The 26,660-nt window shown below is 40.4% G+C and overlaps 1 protein-coding gene across 6 annotated transcripts in view; it reads right to left on the reverse strand.

Moving 5' to 3' along the window:
• enox2 (ecto-NOX disulfide-thiol exchanger 2) overlaps positions 1–26,336 on the reverse strand; it is a 190,503-nt gene extending 164,167 nt beyond the window's left edge. For all 6 annotated transcript variants that reach the window (XM_030395828.1, XM_030395829.1, XM_030395827.1 and 3 more), the window contains exons 1-2: positions 26,181–26,336; positions 12,101–12,196 (exon numbers count right to left, since the gene is read on the reverse strand). The gene's annotated coding sequence lies outside the window, so the exon portion shown is untranslated. The remainder of the gene's footprint in view (positions 1–12,100; positions 12,197–26,180) is intronic.
• Positions 26,337–26,660: the final 324 nt, after the last annotated feature.

Raw genomic sequence — 26,660 nt, forward strand, 5'->3', positions numbered from 1 at the left:
ACTACCATAATGGATTACCCATTCACTACCCCGAGAAAGAATGTAGCAGAAGGACCACACTTTATAGAAAAGAAAATTTAACCCAGTCAGGAAAATCTTGTGGCAGGTTAATTTATGTTTAAGTGTTTTACTAAGCAAAGCTTCCCAAATCCAGAGTTCTGGTTGTGGCTACATCCCACAAGGACTTGTGAGGGTGCATAAGAACATTGCAAACACAAGATCTAGGAAGGCACTGGCTACTGTGCCTGTCAACATAAGTGTTGCTTTGCTATCATTCATCATTTGTAAGAGCTAAAGAAATACTCCAGTTCTTTTTGTCCATATTGGCTGCAATCAATGACAGCTAGGTGAGGCAGCTGCTAAATCAGAGATCACTGTTCAAGATAACATTTCAACATGTGTAAGTGCAAAAAAATTCAATATCTTTTACAAAAAACAGAACATTTTCCAGACATGTTAGTGACAACAGAACCAGGTAAGCCAAAATAAGATCTTTTTCTAACACTACCCAATAGTTTTTTGTGCTAAAACCAGACCTTAAGCATGTTTCTGTAGTTATGTAAAATTGAAGATCAAACATAAAGAGACATAAAGTTTCAACATGAAGAAATTTAACATTTCAACATATTGAATGTGAAGTTAAACATATAGATGGTTTGCAGAAACTTCACAAGTAGGTTAACCAACCTAAGGTGTGCGTCTGTTCACCAAGAACACAAAGAAAACGTTCAACTCCTGTCATTTGTGTCAGATTGATCTTGCGATCAATTGTGATTCAGGTTACTTGTGCAAGTGGTTATTCGGCCGACACAGCCAGAATACTTGACTGTGCATAACACCTGAAATTTGAGGTCAACTCTACATCACTGCTGTAGTCAGGTTGATATGATACAGGAAAGATCAATCCAATTTTTGAACCCAAAGTTTGAAAATGAATCTCTGTCAATCACTGGCTCCAGATCAGAGCGCAATCCAATAAATCATTATTCCTCCAGAATATTTGGCTCTGCACCCAAATCTACTCTGAACAGCTGAGAAGTAATTGTCCATTTCCTTCTCCAGTTACGTACCATCATAACATTATGCAAAGCCGTGCAACACATGTGAGTACTTTTGCTGAAAGCTGAATAATGCAAAATTCACATATTTCGCACCACTTCATTCTCACATTTGCTGCGCCCAACTTGAATAGACGCGAATTTGTGCAAAATCTGCGGCTTCGCTCTCTGTACCAACATGCACTGTGGCCCCCAAATGCTGGTCAAAATACACAGGATTATAAATTCAGCTTTAGAAATCAGTTGAGCATAAAGTTTGTCTTTGAGGTTTCTAGACGTACTCAATGGAAATTAAATAAACATGACAAAAACCCAATGAAAACCTGAAGCATGATTTCCAGCCATGTTACATGTAGTTATATGCACTTACAATTAATCATTAATAAGATGTCAAAGGAAAACACCAGCCTGATTAGGCATTTCATGTAACTGCTAAAAAACAACTTGCCAGTTATGTGCACAGCCTTTTGACCTCGTTGCCTGAAAGAGCAATGTAAGCGCAGTCATCTCCTACACATACTTTGATGATTACTATGTACTGCATAATCAGTCTACTGGTCTGTACATGTTCGGTGTACCAGCCCTCAGAAAATGAGATACAACTCAACAAAACCACAATGTAAATTTAGCTAAAACAGAAACATTTCCCACCAACTTCATGGATTCTTTAAGGAACTAAATATTGTCTAATAAACACCTTCAGCTTTAACACCTGTAAATAATACACGCAACATAAACGACTAACTCAGAGGCTAAAAGTAAAGTATCTAACTAGAGCAAACTGTCATAGGTTATTAGTGACATATCTTGTTTTCTCCCCTCCATGGTACTGAGTGGGGTCTAGCTGCAATGCCTCTTTGTCTGGGGGCCTTATCGGGCTGTGAAGCGCCAAGCTCTGTGCTGCTGTCTCTATTGGCATGGTGATGGAGGCAAGGCCTGCCATCCCAGATAAACCTCCCTCTGTTCTCCCAGCAGCCCAGCAGGCTTCATGTTTGCTGCAGGTGTCAGAGAAAATGTCCCCGTAGCCATTAGACTTAAGCGCTGCTGGTGACATGTTGGCACCTCTGATGGGAAACGACTGAAGATGGGGGGAAAGTGATGACGGGGGAGATGGAGACAGGCAACATAGGGACAAGGCGGAATGAGGAGCAAAAGTTGGACTGAGATGGCCACCAAAAGTGCTGTAAAGCACAGAAAGACTTTGTTCTACGGCATTATTAGCTCAACAACCGGTACTTTACATGCCAAACAAAACAACCAGAGGCTGAAAAAACAAATGCTAACGAAAACCTCCTAAATATTTCACAGAGAAAGTCAAGCTTGGTTAAATGTAATAATCACTGTACACCATGAAGAAAAAATATCCCCAAACTAAAGAAAGGTGTGGCTGACAGGTTGTAGTAACCACACAGTAATGACGGCTGCTGCTGCTGCTCCAAAACTGTCACCGGGGGAAAACACCTTGTTACGCTGAATATTCAGCAGCCAGTTGTTTCCAGGTGGCAGGAGATTGGATACAAGAAGGCATAATTTAATGCACAAACAATTTCTCTCCTTAAAGAAGAGTTTGTAGCAGCACAGAAACATGGTCTGAAAGTGGGACTCAAAAACAAATTTGGATTTGTGAAACAAGAGCAGAACTAATCATGGAATTATGTTTATTATGAAATATTATTTAGTTTTTAGTTGTTGTTGTTTTTTTAGTATTTTTCAAATTATAAATTATCTTGTTGTTTGGTGACCTCTACAAGTGTTTTGTTTTGTCTGACAGTCAAAAGCCCAAAAATATTGAGTTAACTAAAAAGCTAAGACACAAAAAAGAAGGTATTCTTTCTACATTCTAAAAGCAAAAATCATTAAATGTTTGGCATTTCTGCTTGAAAAATGACATTTAATCAGTAAATGCATTTAATTAAAATCGTTACTTTTCATTCAATCAATTAATCGATACACATTGCAGCCATAGCTTTCAGTCAAATCTGTATTTCAATAAAATATCAAGACCTAGGGTCATTTTAAGCCACATTGTCATATGGTTCATATTATGCCTTCCTCATAAATGAAACATCAAGTGTCTCTTGTGTATGAGAGGTTTAAAAAGTGTCTCTGAGGCCATCTTTTCATCAATATACAAGAACCAGCCCATCTGTGGGTGCTGAGGCCAATGTTAATGTGGGGACAAACAACCGCCACGCCACCTTCCCAGGCAGGGAGCAGGACACTCGACTGGCAGATTAGACCACCTGGCCCTGCCAGACTGTCAGCCTATTTATACTCAGGACAATAATTTACACCACGACTGCCCAGTAGCAGAGAGCCGGGGGGAAGCAGCTCTGTGTGACGCTCCCATGGTGAAGAAAAAAAGAGCTGGTGCGATGACCTTCCGCCTTCTTTTTCCCTGTGAGGCTTTCCCAGAGGAGCGGACTAATGACAATGTCCTGTTCTGCCACTGTATTCTCCTTCATCCACTAGCAAAAAACTCCTCTATGTGTGAGAGTAATGCAAATAAATTACTTAACATGACCTGAATTTTGTTTTTTATAAAGCAAATATGTATCGATGCTGTGACTTCCTTGCAGGTTGTGTGAATATAAATAGATCTAAAAGCACCTCATTAAAAATGACACTTATTTTCATGATGCCAACTTGACTTAAAAAAAAACAACATATTTCTTCAATAAATCCTCTGGCCTATTTCCTGCAGATGCTACACAGGACTGCAATAAAGCATTTGATTGCACTCATGTCAGAGTTTGATTTGCGACAGTGTCAAAGTTGGTGTCTGACATCAAAAAAACGAAAGAAGTAACCTCACAAGATCAAACTGAAATCTACACAGCACAAGCAGCAGCATATCCAGTTTAACAGCTTATGAGTGTACGTGTCATATCTGCTATGCAGAATCTGCCAAATTCTAAAAGTAGTAATCTTTGCTATAAACCGCACTGCAATTAAACCGAGCAAAGAGTTGTTTAAAGTCAAAACCCCCAAAGAGCTCTTTTTCTCTGCTCCTGACATTTTCCCATTAGTGGCAAGCTCGTGTAATTTGGTGGCACCAATATTTCATTTAGGAGAGTGTTTCACGCAGTAATGAACATGTCACCAAGTGGAATTAATGTGTCACTGTGTTTAACAGATCCGATAGAAGTAAAGAATTTGAATCACTCAGAAATTACATATCAGACCCATTATCACAGTTCACACAACCCCAGTGAGAGTTTTTTTTTCTGTTACTTAACCCCAATGGTAAAAATATCCAACGTCAGTAAGTTTGCAAACATTTACAGAATCTAGTCTCACAGTTTAGACAGATTTCTTGTGATGAGAGAGGAAAAGAACAATTAGTAGGTAATGGGTGGAAGTATGCGAGTGCAAAATGCTGAACAAACAGCTTTTCTGTCATGAATGACCCAAAAAAAAAGAAAACGTTCAAGGGAGAAGCTGTAGAGGCATTTGCTTGATACAATCAAAACAGCCCACTCTTGAGATTCTGTATCTATATGCTATACACAACATTGGGATTTAACCAGTCCCAATTTGTGGATAAGAACAATCGGCTCTCTCAGGAGTTTGATACAATCAAAGCTATATTTTGGAGCTGTGTTATTGCCAAAGGCTGCAACTTTGCACCCTATCCTTATTATTATCATAATAGTATAAAAGTATTGCCACAATTTTTCTCCTCAAGACAGAAAATGACAATCACCATCAGAAGGTTTTTGGTGTAAACCACTTAAAACCAAATTAGTTTTTTTTGTATATTTTAGAAGTTTATTTTGCTTTCTTGTGCTCAAACAGCAGAGGTGAAGACTGCCATTAATTTTTGAATAAAGTCGTTTCATAGCAGCACCAATTAAGACTCTGAAGTGGCCCAGTGACTTGACCTGGAGAGGTGGAGCAAGGTTCAACTCTATGCAAATATCCTTCGACTTTCAGGAGCGATGACCTGGAAACAATGAATCATACTTGTTTTGATTGTCTCAGGAAACAAAAGCACAGCTCTTAGCAGCTCCGAGCTGTTAGCGCCAACTAAAATGTGAAAAATGTGGGGAAAGTTGATTGTTGCCGTTGCTGGAGCGATGCGTGGGGGACACATTACTCTGGAAATGGTCGTTGTGAGCCAGTCCAGTGGGAGGACATGTATGTTCACTCACAAGTATGTAAATGAATATGTTTAAATAAAAGCCACCCACAATCTTCAGGCTTGTGAGAGGAAAAAGAGAGCTTCCTTCTTTCAGTCCACATGTATTAACAGCCATCATATCTCTCTGTTGAATATTCAACCACAGCCAGCAGCTGGTTAGCTTAGCTTAGCACAGCACAAAGGCTGGAAACAGCAATCTGGCTCTGTCCAAAGTTAACAGCGACCCGGCATGCCAGCACTTCTAAAGCTCACCAGTAAACACATATCAGGTGTGTTCAAGCTTAACAAATACCAAAGTGTAAGAATGGAGGATTGTTGTCCTACAGAGGGAAATGTGCTATTAAACTAGCACTAACTAACTTCTTGGCTGAGAAGCTTGGTTACAATGGACAGTAATTAGGGAGCTAAAGAGAGTTTTCTCCCTGCTTCTTGTCTAGTCTAAGCCAGCGATCAGCCTAACCATCTACCGAATTGCGTTTCATATTCACTGCGCAGACACAAGAGTGGTATTGATCTTCTCATCTAACTCTCAACAAGAAATCAAATAAGCATATTTCCCAAAATGTCAAACTATAACCGAAATTGTTCATCACAAAGTGACTGAAGTGTGTCTACGCTGTGAAGTTTCTCAAGCATGCAGAGAAAAACTTGCCAGGAGTTTCTTTGACTGAAGGGGGAGGCTGCGCTCACATTCCTCCCCCGCTGAGCTCCGCAAACCTCCCCTGATGACAGCACAACTTTGGTAGAGTTGCTCATTGTCACAAATACGCATTCAAACAACTCAAATCACAGATACTGCAAGTGCATTCAGTTGTGTCGGTGTAGAACAGAGAGCTGAAGTGTGTGTAGGTGCCTCGACAGCCGTTTCAGCCTACCAGATATCCCAACCTCACAATTCTTTTTGAAATTACAAAAGGCTGGAGGCAGAGATGAGTCGAAGATAATGTAATTAGCTAGCGCCATCACAAAACTGCTGCCGTGGAAAATTCTAGAGAAAGAGACACTACAAATGTTCACGATGTGTTCCTTGAACCGAGTGGCGACTGCACAACTTTTTACATTTAATTTCTGTCATATATACCTAGTCATGGTTCAGACTGTTCCAAATGGAACACTTCCAATGTGTTTCATACTTCAAGACTATCTGACATTTATTGGTGCTTCAGGAACAGCACATCCAAAAAGTACAGGGCCGCGTCTATCTATCTGCTCAGTCTGTCTATTCTTACCAAGGTGATTTACAGCAGCTATGACCAGGACTTAGATCTGGATCATATTTTAGGGAGGAAATATCTTCTGGTTTTCCCTCTGATGCCTACCAGCTGCTCTGCGTGAACTCTCACTGATTCACAGTTTGCTGCCAACTGTAACGTAAGCTGCCATTAGCTGGTTAGCTCAGTTAGCCATGCAGTGAGAAGGCCTGACTACCTCTGCTGGGTCCTTCGCCTTGTGAAATTCTTCCCCTCACGGTAGTCAGAAGTTCCTGAGCAGAGTAAGCTACAGAATAGGAGAGCTAGCTGTAGCTGCTGACTGAGCTAACTAGCTGCACGGCTAACTCAGCTAAACTGCTGAGCGACAAGTAAAACTGTTTGTCCATCATGAAACTCTGTAAATCACAAGTTATTGTCTCGATAAATATGATCACGTTTCATCAAAGTCAGTAAAAGAGGTTTTGAAATTGTGTTTTTGTATAATAATCAGGGAAGCCCGCCCTCGTCCAGTTTAGTGCCCAATAATGCTAATCCACTGAGTGAAAAGGTACAAGGATGAGGCTGTGATTATTTCTCTATCAAATCTGTGGGTGCTGCTCTACAGAAGGTTTCTAGAAAGGTTGACCAATCAGAATAAAATGCACTTTTAGGAAATGCTCAATGACCTGAGATTTATTATGTCTATTCAAAATAGGGACACGACTTCATTAACTTTCCTTATATGCTGTTTTGAGTGACAGTCGTGAAAATTAGCTTATTAGTTGATGTGAAAGGCTGCTGAGTATTCCAGCAATCACATCTGTTCTGCTCTCTGTAAGCAGAGAGGTGAAAGAGAGTTGAGTTCTGAGCCTGGAAAACAGGTGGAGCTAAGTAGAGCTAATTTACTGTGCGTGTGTGTGTGTGTGTGTGTGTGTGTGTGTGTGTGTGTGTGTGTGTGTGTGTGTGTGTGTGTGTGTGTGTGTGTGTGTGAGATCACAAGAGAGCTGGTAAGAAAGACAGAGCGAGACAGACTGACACGTGGGGCAAAGGTGAGCGCTAATATTAGCCTGCTGCTGTGAATGACATGTCGGTTTGGGCGGAAGGTTAATAAAATAGTCCTCTTCTGTCTGTCTGTGCATCTTTGCTCTAAAATACATCTGCTGAGGTGAAAGTAGTCACGATTCTACCATTTGATGAGTCCGTCACACCGTGAAGCACTGTATCATCCCCGTGGAGCAGCGTACTAAGATACTTTAGGGCTGCAATTATTTAGATTACTGACTAATTTGTTCATATTTTTGGTTTATTCGCGTGTTTGTTTGGTCAATAAAATGTCAGAAAAATCATTTAACATTCCCACATGATGTCTTTGCATAGTTTCCTTTGCTTGACCAGCAGACAAAACCCAAAATGTTATATTGTCATTTCAGTCACTAGTGGAGTTGCTGTTAATGAGCTGTGGCGTTGAATAATGGCCAGAAAATGTTGTGCAGAATATTATGATGTCACACTGACCTCTGAACTGTTGGAAATCAAATTTCATAATGTCATCCTATTAGACCTCGATTCATAGTGGACACTTACTGAGATTGGATGGACGGACAACTTGAAAACATAATGTCTCTGGTCTCGACTTTTGCAGGTGTGGAGGCCTAATAAATTAATATGATGAACATTTTGATATAACGTGGTATGAATTAATGTATTTATTTATTTTGGCAAGATGCATCTTGAGAAACAAAGATTATTTCACGCAAATCTTCTCAGTCAATAACTGAAAATGGAAGCAAGGAGGCCCATAGCTTATTTTTGCCTGTCCTATATAAACCAATAACAGCAATACCAAAGAAAGAAAATACATTTTAAGAAGTAGTCCGGAGAAGCAATTTCACTAAAGTTGTGTCTGTATTTCACCCTGTTGTAACTTCCTAATTAAGGCCTCAAGCACTCAATGAGGCTCCAAATTCAAGTCAAAAAAGGTGTTATTTGTCGCAGGTTCAATGCAAACGACATTAGCATTCGTAGCACAGAGCAGTAGACTTCAACTATTACTCCGCCTACACACCTCGACGGATGCTTTCACCCTCTTACAGACGAGTATTAAAGTGTAGACCTTGCAAAAGAGACGGGGGATGGGAAACAGCGGTAGAACAAAAAAAAAAAAATGCACATAGCACTCAAGAGAAAATGGCTCCATCAGTATGTCAAATTGGAAATTGACAGCGATTTGTCCTGGTCTGTGAAATGTCTGCACTAGTAACTGAATAACAGGTAATATGCTCTCCATTTCAGACAGACAGTCGTGTCTGGGCTGCTCTCAAATGTCAAATAGCTGTTCTCAGTAATAACCAGTAAGAGGTTGACGAACATTCCTCTGGCAAGCATGCGTGTGTGTGTGTGTGTGTGGTCAAGTTGCTGTGCTGAGTCGAGTAAACTCCTCTCAGCATAAAATCTAAGACAACGGCATCAGTTTTTAGAATATGATGTACATGAAAGAGGACAGAAACAGGCTCTTATCACATCTTACAGCTGGCAGTGGTGGGCGGTTTTAGAGGCAGGATGACCAGAAGAAACTAAAACGAAAACAAAATATCTTGTAGCGACAAAAGCATTCATGCTGTGATGCAAATCTCTCAGATCGAGCAGCGTGAACAAACGTCCCCGCTCTAATCCAATCTTCACCTTGAACGTTTTTTTTTCCCCCAGTAAGCTGCAGTGACGGACATTATTCTGTGCCCGGCGAAAAAAAAAACAGGAGCTTTGACCCATTTCCTTCCACGGTGGGTATTAAAGTAGGGCATTATACTGTCTACCGAGTATCACATGGAAATCTGGGTGTGTAAAATTAGAATGAGGACTTAATCAGCAACCAGCCACTACTGGAGTTCAGGATCCCAGTTTCTTTACTACGGCCATAAATCACTCCGAAGCTGTGGTAAAGGTGGCGTGAAATATATTGGAAATAATTAGCTTGGTGGAAAAAAACACGGACTCTGAAGGCATGACTGACCCACAGATGAAGAGACAGAGTAAATGTAGGAACCTAAGGACTTAGTGTAGGGGCAAATACAAAATGAACACAGAAACAGTGCAACAGGTACAAGGTTACAGCGCTTTCGTCGCTACAGAAACGAATGTGAAAAAGGAAAAGAAAAGAAATGTCTCTGAACCGATTGGCCTTTTTGCCTCGTACCTGGTAAGAGATGCTCTCATGATCTGCCCGCCAAGCTCCATGAGATCTTCTCCGATTACGATACGAATCGATCGGTCAGAAGGCCAAGCTTTCATACACATCGATCTGTTATGTGCAGCATTTTTTTCTGGGCGATGTGCTCCGGTTGGAAGTGGACCACTGTAGCCCTGAAAATCTAAGGGTTAAACCTGACGTTACCTCACTCAACTCAAATCCTGGTTCATTCATAGTCGAGGCCTCTGGGAAGGGGAACAGGAAACGCATACCAAAAAAGTAAAGAGCTTTGGTTCACCATGTAAGAGATTTGTGAGTAATATCAAGAGGAACCGTAAATCTATATTTAACACACATAATATAATCACAACATGATATAATCCACCATGACGTCACACCGCAGCCAAGCACAATTGTCACTCAAGTTCCCACTCAGCATAATTAGAAATGGGAGTAACAATTCATACTAATGAAGTCCTGCTTGAAACAGGTAGCAACAAGCATTGTTGACTCAAGCGCCTCTGCAAATGAGCTTGATTTGTGTGTTTTGGACGAGAGCAGGAGTCGAGAATTGGCATTCGACGCACGGTCATTAACCGTGCAATGCTGCCAAAATGTTTTCCCTTCAAAATCTCCGGTTGGTTTGTTAGATCGCGGTCGGACACAGAGACCAAAAAAATCTTTTGAAGTTCACAGGGAGAGTTAACACGTTTGAAGAAAATTAAAAAAGCCATATAAAAGACAGAAGTATTTCTATTAAAAGGAAAAAAAAAAAAAAGTGTATGCCAGGTTTGACTGCAGCATAATCTAACTTTCAAGAAATGCAGAAATGGAACTGGAATATCACATGGTCCACATTTAAGCCATGGCTCATGTAGGACAGTCTATACAGTCCTTATGCAAATACAATCCATATGGTCTCCGCTGCACGTGCCGGATCTGGAATGCACACCACATGCACTCGAAAGGTTGGGAAGAAAACTGTGCAGCACAAAACGCATTATCCATTCTGTTGCAAATCAAAAGCCAAATCCTTCTGATCGGCGTAGATTATTGTTCAACCACCCTTTGTTTAAATCATTTTAATTTGTTTTAAATAGGGTATACATTTAAGAGACTTCATGGCGATACACGCCTCCAGTTCCTAAATTAATATAGATGGCTCTGCCACGGACAGAAAAAGTACACTGCAGCATATGCAAATGAGCAAGGTTTTAATTTTGTGCATGTGCCTAAAAATGCAGGCACAGAATCAAGTTAGGGAAAAGTGTTTGACATGCAGCCCACATCTCCAGTAGTTAGTAGTTCTTAGGCAACAGGCAATTAGAGGAGATACCGCTGCTGGTATCTGCTGCCGAATCTGAAGGCCGATTCCAGTATTAATAGCGTCGAGAGGCGAGCAGCACCTGAGCCTCTGGGACAACAAAGAACAGTAGATATCCGGCAAGCAAAAAACTTTAAGCGCTGCCGTACCCCCTTGTGCTGCTCTCAAGTGAAGGACATTTTGACTCGCACTCACACTTACAACTGCTTCAAATCGTTTACAAAGCATAAAGACAACAAACAATAACTACATGACGGCTGCTTGCGAAGACACTCCTGGCTGATGGCAATTCACAGGTACAAGTGGGCACCTTTGAACAAGTCACTAAAACGCAAGCAGCAAAAGCTTCCACAGCAGAACGACACCAGACAATTAAAAAGGTGATCAAAGTGATCATTCAGCCCGGGCAGGATTGAGGGTTTTTTTTTTTTTTTCTCTCCACACCTGGTTTTTCTTTGCAAGTTACAAAGCTGATCAACACTTCGGACAGTTGTTCTTGAAAGGCTGAAATAATTATTGGAGACTGTCAAAAATCAGAGAAAGTCACGGTGAGAGAGAAATAAGGAAAAGATTTTTAATTGGTGAATTGTCAGCGTTGTCACTGAGTAGAAGATCCACTTCGAGACATGCTGATTAAACCTCCAAGGATAAAGGAAAAACACTACAGATGCAAGATATACATATCGACCAACATGAAATTATAACAATAAATAAAGGCGATTATATGAAGCCAAATGACTTTTATTGACTGAAAAAGTAGGTGGCGGTATGCACATTTAAAGCAGAAGAAGAAGAAGAACGTGGCAAACATGTCGTCATCAGTGTAGACTGATTTGAATAGTTTCAGAGGACGACAACACAATTGCAACTCGCAAAACACGTTTGCAACGGTTCCTCGAGGAGAGAAATAGTCTACGAGTTTTAACACAGCTAATATCAGAGCAATGACGCATTAAACCATCCATCCTTGCTCACTACACCTTAGCCATTATCATCCTCAGGTGTGCATAAACTATAACTACAAACTTTATGGTCTTCTTTTTAAAATACAAAGATATGACAGTATCAGTTAGCTTATCGTATCGGCCATGAGAAGCAGGTAATTTGGAAAAAAAATCCATATCGTGCATCCCTAAAAAATACTCTACATAAGGCACCGTCTCATTAGATTTGGTACAGGTTTCATAGGGATCATACCTGTGTTGTTGCAGTCATTGAAGAGATTCTCTTAAGCACCCGGCCAACTTGCTCTGGTGAACACGATGTTGCAGTAGTTTGGCTTCATCTTTGAGCCTGCAGAACACAAATGTAGAAAATGATTTCTAATTTGCTAAAAAAAAAAAAAAAAAAAAAAAAGGTGAATACATCTGTGTCTTCATGGATGTCTCTCAGCTTTCTTGCTATGGCGCTAAAGCAATCAGCATGGAGTCAGTTTTGTTAAAGCACATTTCAGGTTTGGATGCTAAAGCGCAGCCTAAGGCAGCTTCCGCACTGAATAGCACTGCTGCAAGAGCTCAAGCTCGAGCCTCAACACTCATTTCAATAAGACGTGGGATCAGCGGGGGATCCTGCTGCAAAGAAATCCTTCTAAACAGTTGGTTTTGGCCTCTTTTGTCTTGCAGCACAGTGTTAGGTAAATTAAGTTAAACACACTGTGTTGGCAAAATACATGCAGGCAGAGGTATGAGGTATTCCACCTTGGAAATATATATATATATACACATACATACATACATACATACATATATATATTTAACATATATATACACCAGGCCAGCACTGAGATGGAAGAAGAAGCTATTACTGCAGTGATTAACTTTCCAGAGCTGTACAATCAAACCTCAGAGGGCTACAAGGACATGAACCGCTGTCTTGACATTTTAAGCCTTCATCCTGGGCTTGTTCGTTTGTATTTCATTTTCTTTACCTGCACCCTGTGGCAAAATGCCCACACTCACACAACCCCTTGCATTGTTTTTCCATGGTGCTATTGTCCGTGTGAGGGCCCCTAATGCAGCACTGAACGCTTAAATGATGAGCAGACAATGCTTCGGTAATCCCAGAACATTTGAATGAGGTAGAAAAACTTAAAGGCAGCCTACCAACAGCGAGATAACTGTATGGAAGATTGTCCAGAGATAAGGAAAATAAGAATCATATATCCCCAAGGAAAGATTACAATCCAGGCTGCTCACTAATTAAAGCCAAAGAAACAATATAACAAACCGCTCTATAGGCCACTAAAACATGCAGTTATTCGCTGCTGCATAAGAGTGGGGAAACAACAGCTTCACATGCTGCTACACACTCGGCAGGAAACGGATCATTTCAGGGGAATTAAAAACAACGCAGTGTATTTTTCATCTTCCTCCTTGGTGACCCATTAAAGTGGTTACATCTCCGAAGAGGGGAGGCTTGAATTGATGTGTTTTGTTGATGGCACGACCACAATCACACACATAAAAACTGTGTCTTCAGATGTGGATCAAGTACTTGTAGGCCATTAAGAATGCATGTTGTGTCGATGAAGGGACTCGCCCTCTAGACCTGAGAAATTCAGTACGCTAATACGACCTCGGCAGGATGAATAGGTGTGATCCAGGAGCTCTGTGGTGTTATTCTTTTTGTTCTAAGCTGATGAAGATGTAGCCTGAAACTGTGTTCTTGTTGTTTAGCCCTAAACAATCAGGAACGACTCTAACCTTGTTTGTTAGGAACAGTTATTCTAACATTTTTCACGCTGATCAAAGACATGTGCTGTAGGGATGTTCCGAAACTGAGACTGAAACCGCGACACAAACGTCCACCGATCTGCTGCCACAGCTGCAGGTGCAGCCCGTTGAGCTAACAAAACTACATTTTCTCATTTCAGAAAAACAACATTAAACCTGGGGATGGGATGATACAATAATTCATCACAGATGGCAATGAAAGGCACTGAGCCACTGTTGGATGTTTACATTATTCACAATAAATGACAAAAATGTTGTTTTAATGTTTTTGTTTTGCCTTCTGCCTCAAAAATGTACTGAACCATGACCCTAAAACTGAGGTGCATACCAATGTGTGTGTTTTGTGGACCATTACACCCCTAACATGTTGATTAAGAAGTTATTACTTGTGTTTTTACTGAAGATAACTTGTGTAATTGTGACAATCTCATCCACATTTAGCTCCTTTTTTTTGGTCACTATTTTTTCAAGAGTGTAATTGGGTCGCTAGCTTCATATGCAAGAAGATGTCCCCATTCTTAATCCTGTCTGTTAAGATGTTATTGGCCTAAACAGCTGTAAGTTGTCAGAACACCATATCTGTCTGAAAAAAGCTGAACAAAATCAAAGATGGTGGCAGCAATTCAGAGCACGGCTCATTCAAGTTATTGCCAAATTAACTTGGCAATTTTGGTCAACACACTTAAAAAAAACAGACACTCTGAACAAATCCACTGATCAGGTTTGGAATATGACGTCTCTGCTCATGGCCAAATCACTGACAACTCCCCTGGCCTCCCACACCCTCCTCAACATCCGGCTCACATGAGCAAAGAAACCATTAACAGTAATGAGAATCGATGGCGGTGTTAAAAGTATTGGCAGTCCAGCCCAGGAGCTGCTCCCGGTGCCGTCTTTATTAGTCTGGGAAAGGGTGCTGTTCTCTAGCCTGCCAGCTCTAAATAGGAGTGCATTGATCAGAAGGTCAGGCCAGCCTGAATCCAGCCCTTTAATTGTCCGTGTCACTCCTCATTCTCATTCCAACAGCTGTCAGTCGTCTCCCAAGTAAACCGAGGCCACCGTCGCACGTGGCATTTAGCACGGAGGCAGAGGTTAAGGCTCAGGCGGATACAGCTTATGCAAGAGGCAGGAAATATTAAAATCAGAGTGAATTTTGCATCATACTCATCTTCATCATCGGTTCAGAGACAGATAAAACATCAAACACTTGTGATTTCTCTCTCGCGTCAGGAATCTGAGCGACGTATCTGCCTTCTGAATGTCTCAAATTTGGTTTCTCACAAATGATGTCCTCACCTCAGTGCAAATACAGACTCCTTACCATGCCTAATGTCTTCTAATGGATCATATTCCTAAGCAGTGACTGAATCACATTTATGGTAACATTAAGCTACTTACTGTACTGCACTTTGCCAAGTAACATTAGCTTCTCAACCTTCTAGACATTTAAATAAACTGTTGGCAACATACATACTGCATATTAAAGCAGTGATTCAATGTAATCTAGTGTATTTTTAGAATGCTGTTAAATGCACTGAAACATTTAGCTCTGTAGGATACATTAACTAGAATAGCACTCAGTAAAGTGCATTCCTCCCAAAGGCCCAGCAGTTAATTCACGCCTAATTCGATAGCTCTGCATCACTCTAAATCTTGGTTAAACCACCCATAGCTGCTTAACCACAATTCAAGATCACCAGATCTAGGATCCGCACCAAATTGTTCTCAATCATAGATACAAGATGGGGCCGGCATCATGTTAGCGGACGGTTGCTGGTTCGATTCCCCTGGTTTGCATGTCGAAGTGTCCTTGGGCAAGATACTGAAACCCAAAGTGCTTCTGATGTGCTGGTCAGCACAGTAAATGCTCAGTAAATGTAAGATATTAAATACATCTGACAAATTAGTGAAAATGTCCCAAAACAACCCCATCTTGCAATGTTAAAGAAATTAAGGAAATATTCCTGGACGTGTCTTTTTATCATCAGAAGTTAATGGGTTCTATTCTGGGCTGACACTCGACCCCTATGCACGTTTCATGGAAACCCATTCTGTAGTTTCTGTGTATCTCTCCTGACAACACAAACCAACCAACCAACCAACCAACCAACGGACACAGGGGGAATATAACTTCCTCTGCAGCTCTGCAGAGGTAAATAACAGAAGGAGGAGGTTAAGCGAGTCTGGGTGAGATGGGAGATGCTGTCAACACAGGTTTTTCTATTCTTCAGCGAGAACTGGAGGTGAGATTTAGGTTTCAGTCAACAGTAGTATGCTAACTAATGTTAGCCTCAAGGGCTACCGTGTTTACCGGTTCTTGGCAGCACTGTCAGCTGCTTCACCTCTCTCACTTGTTGTTGTTGCCCAGCTCTCAAAGTATTGGTTGTAGTCATTCGTATTTTAAATTGTTAATAACAAACGTGTTTGATATTATCAGGGTTGTCCTGGTGTTTGAGCAGATCACTTTACCAGATATGGTCTGTGCCAAACAGCAGGTTTTGAATGGGCACCGAACTGGTGATAGTAAATGAAGAGATTTTGGAGTTTGACAGATTTTGGGCATATGTCACATTCTCTTGAGAGTTTATAGACAAACTTGCAGTCCTTTGGAAGAAGGGGAAAGACTAGCAAGGAGTTTTAAATAATAAATAAGACTCATAGCATTTGTATAGACTGTTGACTGAAAAGCTGAAACAGTGAACACTAACAAAGTCAGTGCCTGCAATGAAAGCCAACAGCACCCAGTCTCCATGTACAGTTCGCTGGCAAAGCAGATAAATGAAATCCCCAATTAGTTCTAATTACTACATTGAAAGCTGAATACAGAATTGCTCGACCCTCTGCTCTTACCACATGAATTAGTTTCTTTTCCCCATCAGTTACAAGCTCTTAACAGTGGCAGTGCTTCATTTTGTGTCAAAATCATATAACTGACATCATGACATTTAAGCATTATACCTTTATGGAAAGCTAGTTATTTCCATCTTGAGTCTCTAGGCAAACAGAAATATTCATGGGACAAGTCAAACTTTCACTGAGTTACCCGCTGAAACGAAAGGATGAAAATTGCCATGCTGGTTCAGTCTATCCATCTCTGATTGCAGAACTTGCTCTGAGGGAGAGAACCCAGTCAGATCCTTTTACACATTAATCCAGATGTCTGGCCGCTTCGGACATAGGGCTCAGTCAGAATTGTATCCTGGCTTTAGAGCTGGAGTCATTTCAAATGTCTTGGCAGCTAATCAGCCGCTATCTTTCATCAAAAAGCCGCACTGACGGGGGCCGAGCCTATCTTCACAAAAAATCTACTAGGGTAAGATTGTGTTTCAGTGGTACAGTCATTCGAAGCCTCTGTGTTTGATAGCTGTGAGAGCAATTGAATGAACAAATCCAGTGTGTGGAATATATCTAACCACAAGCCTGCAGCAGATTTGTTTCTGGATGTAGCAATAAATATGTGTGAACAAACAGGTTTGTTTAGCATGTTTCTCCTTGCAAATACAGTCATATTCAGGTAAAACTAGAAAAGTCCAACAGACAGATGGAAACTAATCAAATCCAGTGGATGTGAGGGACTACAAATCCATTGCAATGTCTTATTCCAGTTCCCATTAGCTTGAAATATGTAGATGTCATTCATACAGGACACGACAACCAAGGTTAAAGTATGGAACGATGTTCTGACTACTTTTTGCCATAATCAGACCTCACAGCTCATCACTACATCTGAAGATTTAGTTCAATCACCAAAACTATAACCCATCATCAGCACCGCCTGATTAAAAGTGCAGCTTTCATCTTTATGAAAAATATGGCATTCCTGAAAGTAATTGCCCCGTCCAACAGGCTTAAAGCGCGGAGGTCATCCTCAGATGATCAGGTAATCAGTGCAAAACAAGACGTAAATACACGGCCCACACTGTTGTTCAGCTCGTGAATTTGAAAAAGTCATGCATGTTTGAAATCCGATCATGTTTGGATGTGATGAGCGCTGCACTTTTCCATAGCTGGATTAAAATAGATGTACGTCCACCCCTCTACTTGTCAATGTCACTGCAGCTTCCAGACTTACTGGTCTATGAAATTAATTTACTTTACACCTTTCGGAGATTTCACATGAGATCAACGTCCATTGAGATCTGATGAGGAGATACACCCTAAAGCTGAAAGCCACACTGCCAAAATGACTGACCACAGGGAGTGATAAAAGCCTATTCTAGCAAGGTGATTGGACCAATCAGAACAGGAATTCAGTCTGCCTGAGGAGGAAATAGGCTGTGTTTAGCAGGTCAGTGTTTCAGACTAAATGGAGCCTGTTATCAAGTGTAATGCACTATGTTTTTGGCTAGGTATATACTGCAAGGTCATTCATTCATCATCTGTGTTACATACATATGCCTACATATCCCATGTGGCACTTGGAGTGTGAGTGAGTCCGCTGCTCTATTTTTCCAGCCACCTGGGAGGTGTACAGCACATGCTCCCATACTGTCATTTAAGCTGGTTTATTTTTGTTCCAGAAAGGTGGGCGATGTTAAAACTTATGAAATAGATTTATTTTTAACAGCCATTTGAGTAAAGTGGAGCAGAAGGTAACATAAGACCTCTACGAGGGAGGTGACTATAATTAAGTTACTATGCCAACTAAATGTCTTCATCTGCACATCAACTTTGTCCTCATTGCTACCCCTGCAGTGCATGTTTTAAAAAAAAAACATCCCGACAGTGAATACACTTGAGTGTTGTTGGAGTGATGTAGCAGAAAAACATTCAATTAAAAAATTCTCTACGGCTGACATTACCTTTCATTGCCATGATAATATTTTACCACTCAATTACCAGTACATCCAAAATGGTTTACCCTGAGAGAATCACAGCCCACTTACCAAAATAAAATACTGCCATCGCACATTTCTGCAAAACATGGATCAGTTGAATTTGTCAGTTTCATACATATCATAAAAAATGTCATATCATGTTCACATTACATACGAGCTTGACTTTCATGTCAGGAGGAGGAGTGTTGGATTGACAGCTACGGCTCTTTAACAAGAGGCCGCAGTTCCAGACGGTGTTTCAACATTTGCTAGCACGCAACCACTGGATATTTTTAATGAGATGGGAGATTTTTCAGCTGTGTTTGTGGCACTGAAACTGGATATTTTCAGTGAGAAGTGGGGTCAATTTGCAGTCAGAAACCACTTATTTTTAACGAGAGGTTGGGTCCTGTTCCAGCCGTGTTATGGCCGACCGAAGCAGGTCAGCTAAAACATTTCGTTACCTTAACTAAGTTGTTTTTGTTCATAAACTTAACCAGACGGTAAGCACAGCATTGTCTCAAAATAACATTTAAAATGACCTGACAGAAATGTATAGTGACGACATATAATATCATTTAATAGCCGTCTGTTTACAGAAGTAACATTGGGTTGAATTATCCGCACTGAGTTAAAAAAAACAATAAACTGAAAAATGCCACAAGAGTTACAACACTGTCTGTTTTTACGGATGTCATACAATGTCAAACACCCTCAGACCTATGACACTGTATGAAACATTATTAAAATCAGTAAACAAATGCTTTACGTTAGATTTCCTCGACGCAATTTTCAGCAATTAAACATGTCAAGTGCTTTACGGATTTAAATCATGCCTCCTTGAGGCTAAGTGGCCACTATGCAACTCTGTTGCGTAAGAAAATATAAATATTCAGTTGAACACAGCATTGTGTGACACTTAACAGCAAGAGGACTCAATTAAATACGATGCACTTAACGATATTACAGGCTGCCATCTTTTGACAGGTATTCATGATGAAGACTGAAGGATTTTTGTTAAATGTGTCAGCTATTTGGTGGTTTGAAGTAGCAAATTATACAAATTACTCATTTAGTTTCACAGGGAGGAAAAAAATAGACCTCCCTTGCAGTGAGTCATAGATCTTATTTGACCATTTAGTATTCTATTCGCTTTTGTTTTGTTTTTTTGTAGTGGGTACAATCTGTATGCAGAGACCCAGAATACACACAGTATTGATTCGCTCAGATGACACGCTCTCTCAGCCTCTGATCCGGGCCCCCCATCCTCCCCTTGAAGGGTCAATATAACATCTCGTGATGAGAAGTGTCACCTTTCCTCACCCGAAGTGGGACAAAAAACAATTTGGTTCAAAAAACATGGGAAATGTCCCCGACATGGTGCCTTCCACCAGGCTTTGGTTAGTGAGACGGCCTCAGGCAGGAAAAGTCTAGTCAGACAAATTTCGCAGATGAAATCAAAATACTGCTGGGGCACAAAGGACACAGTGTTTAATTTATCACAAACAAGCACCTCGATAACACTGAAGCAAGTAACACCACTGTAATACTAATAAGGGATATGTCAGTGGAGGGTTTTTATACACCAATAGGTGTTTACATTCCCTGCTGGAAAAACCAGCATAGAACAGCACCAAAACCAGCACCAAAACACAACATATGCTGGTCTTGCTGGTGACCGGTCACCAGCAAGACCAGCATATGTTGTGTTTTGGTGCTGGTCTATGCGTTTTGTTTTTTTTTCCAGCAGGAATAAGAATACAATCTAATCATCTTAGGCAGTTTTGAAATAACATGAAAGGATTTTGTGATGAGATCCACACTGATAAAAGGACAGAGGCATTTTTGTAAATTTAAGTTTTTGGTTATACAACAATTGCAGCAGGAAACAACAGCTAACAACAGCTTACAGGAACCACGTGTGCCAGCTGATGATCACCCAGCTGAGTTCATTAGGCTGATGATGTCACAGGACTCCGCTGCTCGCACAATAAGCGTTTGTTATTCAGCAAATTCTGGGACATCCCACATCTTATTTAAGAATTTGCCAGCAGCAGATAAACCTTCCTTTTGTGGGCTTCTCCATCCAAGTTGCAGACTTATCCCCAATCCAACATTAATATTGTCCTAAATATATAGATTATTTGTGTGTTTACAGGAGACAATATTAAACATTAGAGCTGCAACTAATAATAATTTTCACTGTCAATGAGCCTGAAACGTTTCCTGGTATAAAACAGTGATGAAACATTGTTAAGACTAAGAGTATGGCTTCGCACTGCTTTCTTATTTCGACTGACAGACCAAAAACAACAAATATTAGTTTATCCTCACAAGTGAGAAGATGGAAATAGAGAATATTTCTGACTTCAGCTTCCACTAGCTGATTAATCGTCCAATCATAAAAACAACCCAATTCAGAATTCAGAATTCATGTTGACTGCTAAGAAGTCAACATAACCTCAGCTTTCCGTCAATATTTCAGTCAGTATTTCCCGTACTATCTATGACCTCTGTGCACAATCCTCTTCCGCATAAACATAATATTGAATTTAAATTGCAGGTTTTTTCCAAAGCAGCACTTTAAAGCTGTGGAACACCTGGCAAAATGTCAGTCTTGTTTATGATTGACATGCACTATAAACACATTTCATGCTGCACAGCAGAACTGCGTGCTTTAATTACACTGCACTTTAGATCTTAGCCTATGTGCATCTAAACCTGCGCAGCTCATTAGTATTCCTAAACAAGCTTTCAGCTATTCTAATATTGCTCACTGATAATCAAGGACGTGAAACACAATTTCTCTATGTGGGCTCTGAAAGCAGACGGACTGCCCACCACTCACAGCAATTTCAAGTCATGAAAATATTGACCATATGGTGGAAAGTGGGTGTGCTGTTACAGTAATGCATTTTAATAAACTGAATCAGGATTGCAGAAGGAAAAAAAAACAACACATATTTCTCCTCGTGTTCACAAAGATGGGACATTTAAGGGGGAAGTATTATTAAGATATATCATCAATAACTCTACTGCTTGGAGTATGTGAGTACTGTCCATCACAATGTAAGTGAGATACTGCCTGGTGAAAAGGGCACATCATGCACATAATTATTCCACGCAAGTGTTTGGCTCAATGTTAACCTAAATCAGCCAAAGATTCTAAAGAGAGGCAGCCCTTAATCACAAAACACAGACATAAGACGACTGATGTCGGTTATCATGCAAGTCTCATGCACACTGAAGCACCACTGTTCTCTTTTGACGGTACAAGATCATATTATGAGCCGGCTATCTTAAATCTAAAGTTAAAAACTAACCTAGACATGTATGCAGGGCAAGCTGCTGACTTCAAATGTGAAGTTATTGCATTTATACTCTGGCATTTTGTAACAGTAACTCCAGTTCTCTTTTAAATATCAGGTGAAAGGCATCACTACAAGACATGGAGACAGCCATTCATGGTGTAACTTTTGCAATTGTCAATAAATAAAGAAACAGATTTTTTAGGCTGGTGTACTTCTCCTGTAAGTAAACAAAGTCAGGTTCAATTACAGTGAGACTGTATGCTTCACACTCTATCATAGGTAGAATAGGCATCACATGAATTTAAGTGTGAAGCTAAAAAAGTTTGACAATGAGAATGAGCTACGTTTCACTGGGTTAGAAATACTTAGTTCAGAGTTTTACAGGTGGAACGATCAGCCTTTTTATTGCACAACAGAAATTCTGATACCTAAACTCAGAGTTTAAGACATAATGTGTAACATTTCCCCATTAAAAATGTCTAAAAACAACTAGACTGTTATATATTCTTGTTGTTTACTCACACCTAGATAACTCTGTTCAGATAATTCTCTGTCTTGATTCATAATAAAGTGAATGTGTTTAGGTTTTGTATTTTCAGACAAGACAAGCAAATCAAGGCTTTAGAGATATTTTGATGGGCAATCTATTATTAAATGATGACTAAATGACTGAATCAAAAGGTTGATAGCTACTATTATAATTAGTTGCAGCCCTCGTAATAAGTGTGGATCAGCCACATCCGTCCAATGACTGATTCACGTAATAAGGCCACTGATTTTGCTAAACAAAGACTGAATTGCTAATGTTAGCTCCTCGCTTCGTCCTCAGCCAACTGGCTAACTTTCCAGTCGCCACCAAATCGGCACTAATTAATTACTCAGCACTCCAACACTGATCCAAAAGATCGGATCAGTGCATCTCAGTGGAACGAGTTCGGACGACATTAGCCGCGGCCACTTCAGCTACTTTTGTTGTTCGAGCAGCATCCCCTCATCATATTTCTTACTCTCTGTGGTGTCTATAAATCATCGCCAACCATTTCCCCAGCTGATCAAAACAAAGCATCAGGAGCATAATGACTTCATCCTGCGGCCACAATCACGACTGAATGACATAATGAAATGTAACAGTAGGCCTCCTACTCTGTTACACAAGTAGAATCCCCTCAGCACTCACAGCTTCGGGGTCCATATGTCTCTGTCCGGTGCCTTCAATAAGTCAGGCACAAATCCATCAACAGAGCAGTAGATCAGGTAACACTGGCATGGGTGCATTTCTTATTTGTGCAAAGCAAGGTCACAGACCCACATAGATGCTGGATCAATCAGACAGATTAATGAGGCACAACCTGCTGACATGACGAATATTGACACCCCTATTACATCTTGGTCCTGCAGTCCTCAACGCTGCTTAAATAAATCAGGTCCAAGTAGAAGGAGGCAGGTAAACTCCTGAACCTAATCCTTCACATGATAAACAGAACACAAGAAGCTTCGGTACAATAAAAATGGGGCCCTTCCTGGAAGTACTGAACCTACAGTAAGTAATATGTGCCAGAGAAAACGCAGCAAATACTCACTTTTGAGAAGCTGAATTCTGAAATAAAGTAAACCGGACTTAGATTAGATCAATGCTAAAAAATATGCAATGTTAGTTGCAGTCTTACAGCGATTTTGCTTGAAAAATGACTACATCAATCATCAAATCGGTTTGACAATTTATTCCCTGTTGATTTCGGCACATCAGGGCACAGTTAATGTTTAAGTGAGTCTACACAGGATCACAGGAAATACAACAGATTACAAAAAACTGAATTTAACATCATTATATTGGCCCACAGCTCTGCGGCAGATAGCTCAAACGTCAGTTTTCCTGCCCAGATTTGGTTATATTTCTGACAACAGGGCCTCGGAGTGGGCTGGGAACAAATGGCATCCTCCATTTTTAATCAATAGGAGGATTAACCTTTGCTATCAGCAGCTCCTCTCCGAGCAAAACGTGGCGTCAAGATTCAGGATTAAACCTGGGATGACACGGTTTAGCTCATTATTGGACTTAGATCCTCACACCTGTATGACACCCCATATATCACTGGCGTTAGGTTACCATTAATGACTCAGTAATCCTTCAAATCTCCCCAAAGAAATGCACCTCTTCATGAGCCTTTCTGGAAATTAATGTATTTGCAGAGGTGTCTTCAGTAATGATCCTCCATATTTTTAGAGACGAGCTCTCCCCTGCCGTGCCCTCATCAAAGCTGGTCCTTCTGAACATTTAGGTAAGTACCACGATGATGATTCTTATTATTTCACTCATACAGCGCTCACATAACTGTCGTACCACACAGAGCAAAACCACTTCTCAAACTGTCAACAGCAAAGCACAACAATTGTAAACTAACCCTGACCCCAACCCAATTCTAAACAAGTTGGATTCTCAATTAATCACCGTCTAACTCGTCTTTATTCATTTGCAACTTTTAACACAACGCTGATTATCCAAGTGCCTTAAGGCGCTGACGGAAACAACATAAGTGTTGACAACTACGGGTCACTTATCGAGCAAATATGCCAATTATTCTCTTCTTCTCTCTTTTTGTCTGACTTGAATCATTGGTAAATAAATACCTTTGGGCTTTAGACTGTTGCGATGAACAAAACAAACCTGACGACATCACCTCAGGCTCTATGAACATGCTGACCATTTTTATTTATTTTCAGGGTCTCTTGAAAAGATAATCAAGAATTTGATCTACAAGGAAAATATTCATCTTTCCAACATGAGTATTGGGTCGCCGGAGTGAGACCATTCATGATATAGCTTTGAAAGTAGACAAAAGTGCTGGAGACTCTGGCTCCATATGCATTTTGCTGTTACTATTACTATTAGTTGTGATGTCAGATAGTGTTGATGGCGGGACACTGAGTGAAACCAGAGTGGTGACTACAGACATCAGCATATACGACACACTGCCTACTTATGTTTAAGTATTCTATTACCAGCAGACCGTTTACACTGAAGTAAACACAGTCAACACTTCTTTCCTGCACCACACGACTGTATCGATCACATTACGTCTCCTCCATATAGGGCTGCACCTGTCAATTAAAGTCAATTCATTGACTTATTTTAAAATTATTATCGATTTTTGTTTTACTCCATTAATATAACAATGACTATAACCGAACTCTCAACTGAATTTCAATATTTCATTGAATCATTTTCTCTCAAAAACAAACAAATGTGTCAATCTGAAGAAAAAAAAATGTATGATATTGATACAGATGTTTGTGAAAATGCTAATCATTAGCCATGATAATTAGCAAGGCCAAAAACTGGTCTAGTTCTACTCTAAAGGTCCTGAAAACATTCAATGCTGTAACCAGATGTGAGCCCTAAAGGATACGTCCCCTTAATTAAAAGTAGTTTGTGGCTCCAGACAAAGCTGCATGTAGCCTTGAGTGATGTCACCCAGTGGCTACGTTGCATTGTGGGTAATGTAGGTTTGGAAAGGAAGACGACTATGTGGAATAAAACAGGCGATATCTCTGGTTCTGCTGTTTCAATCCTGATCATTTGTTTTCAAACCTTCCATAAAGAGTACTGAACACATTTTCAAAAATCTGGTGCCAACATTACCCACAATGCAACTTGGCTGGGGCAATTTATCAGATGACATGCAGCTACAAAAGGCTTTATACTATTTCTTTCACATGTGCATTAGTTCTCCCAAAGATATATTAAAATGGTGAAGCTACCCTTTATGTGAACCTCAATAAAACAACGTCCAAGCTACGCAAACTTTGCAAACTTTGCCTGGATGACTCAAGGATGATGTTCTTGTAAAATATAACATATTTTACGTTACAAACGTTATGATACGAGACAATTCGTGCAATCAGCTGTTCCCTATGCGTATACTAACTTTCTGACCACTGATCTAAATCACATAAAAGCCGTTTGGACCGATACCGGACCGAGTCTCTCCCTCCTCTTCTATACTTTACCAGCACAAACCTCCGGAGAAGGACCAACCAGCTATATGACTCATGAATGCATAAAGTTTAGAGACAATATTAACGGGGAAAGTTTCTCTGTAGATGCTCGATGACGATACAAAACATGTCATAGTTATGTTCACTCTCATAAAACCAGCAGTTGGATTAATAACTTGTTAATCAGCTAACTTATTGTTCCACATTCCGACAAAAAGTACAAATGGGCACTTACACAACACTTCAAATGACACTTAACTAAGCGCTTTATAGTTTGTAAACACAAGTAATAACCCTATAAAATAACTATGTAACGCATGTCCCGCTGCAGCCTCAGTGACAGAAGCTAACGCTAACGGCTGTTGTCGGAAGTTAGCCGCGTAAAGTGAAACAGGAAAGTGAAGCGGAAGTATAAAAGTACCTGGACGTGTCCTTCGTCCTCCTTCATGTCGGCTGAACCGCTGAAAAGTCGTCCTATAAATCTCTACGAAACTTGTAAGGTGCTTTCCGCTCTCCTTGTCGAGTAGGTAACCAGGAAAGCCTCTCTGGTTAGCAACGGGACCTGTCAAACAATGGCGGAGCCAAGTACGGCAAGCGAGAGGCCGACACGTGCTTTTTGTTGACGTTTTTTTTTCTTCTACCGGCCACAAAAGAGCGAAAGCGTTCAGGACGGTTTCGATTTGGTTCTGATCGTCTTTATTATCCACCGTCAATATGAAACACATTTAGAGAGAATTATTGTGAGCTGAGCAATCAATCAGTCAAACTTTATTTATACAGCCGCTTTCAAACAAATAAAAAGTGTAAAAAAAAAAAACATCAACATGGTGTCAAAGCAGGTTTCGAGACTAATACACAACAATTGCAATAAAATGAATAGTTAAAATAATAGAAGATTAAG

This window comes from Sparus aurata, chromosome 18 (genome assembly GCF_900880675.1).
Source record: "Sparus aurata chromosome 18, fSpaAur1.1, whole genome shotgun sequence".
Taxonomy (NCBI): domain Eukaryota; kingdom Metazoa; phylum Chordata; class Actinopteri; order Spariformes; family Sparidae; genus Sparus; species Sparus aurata.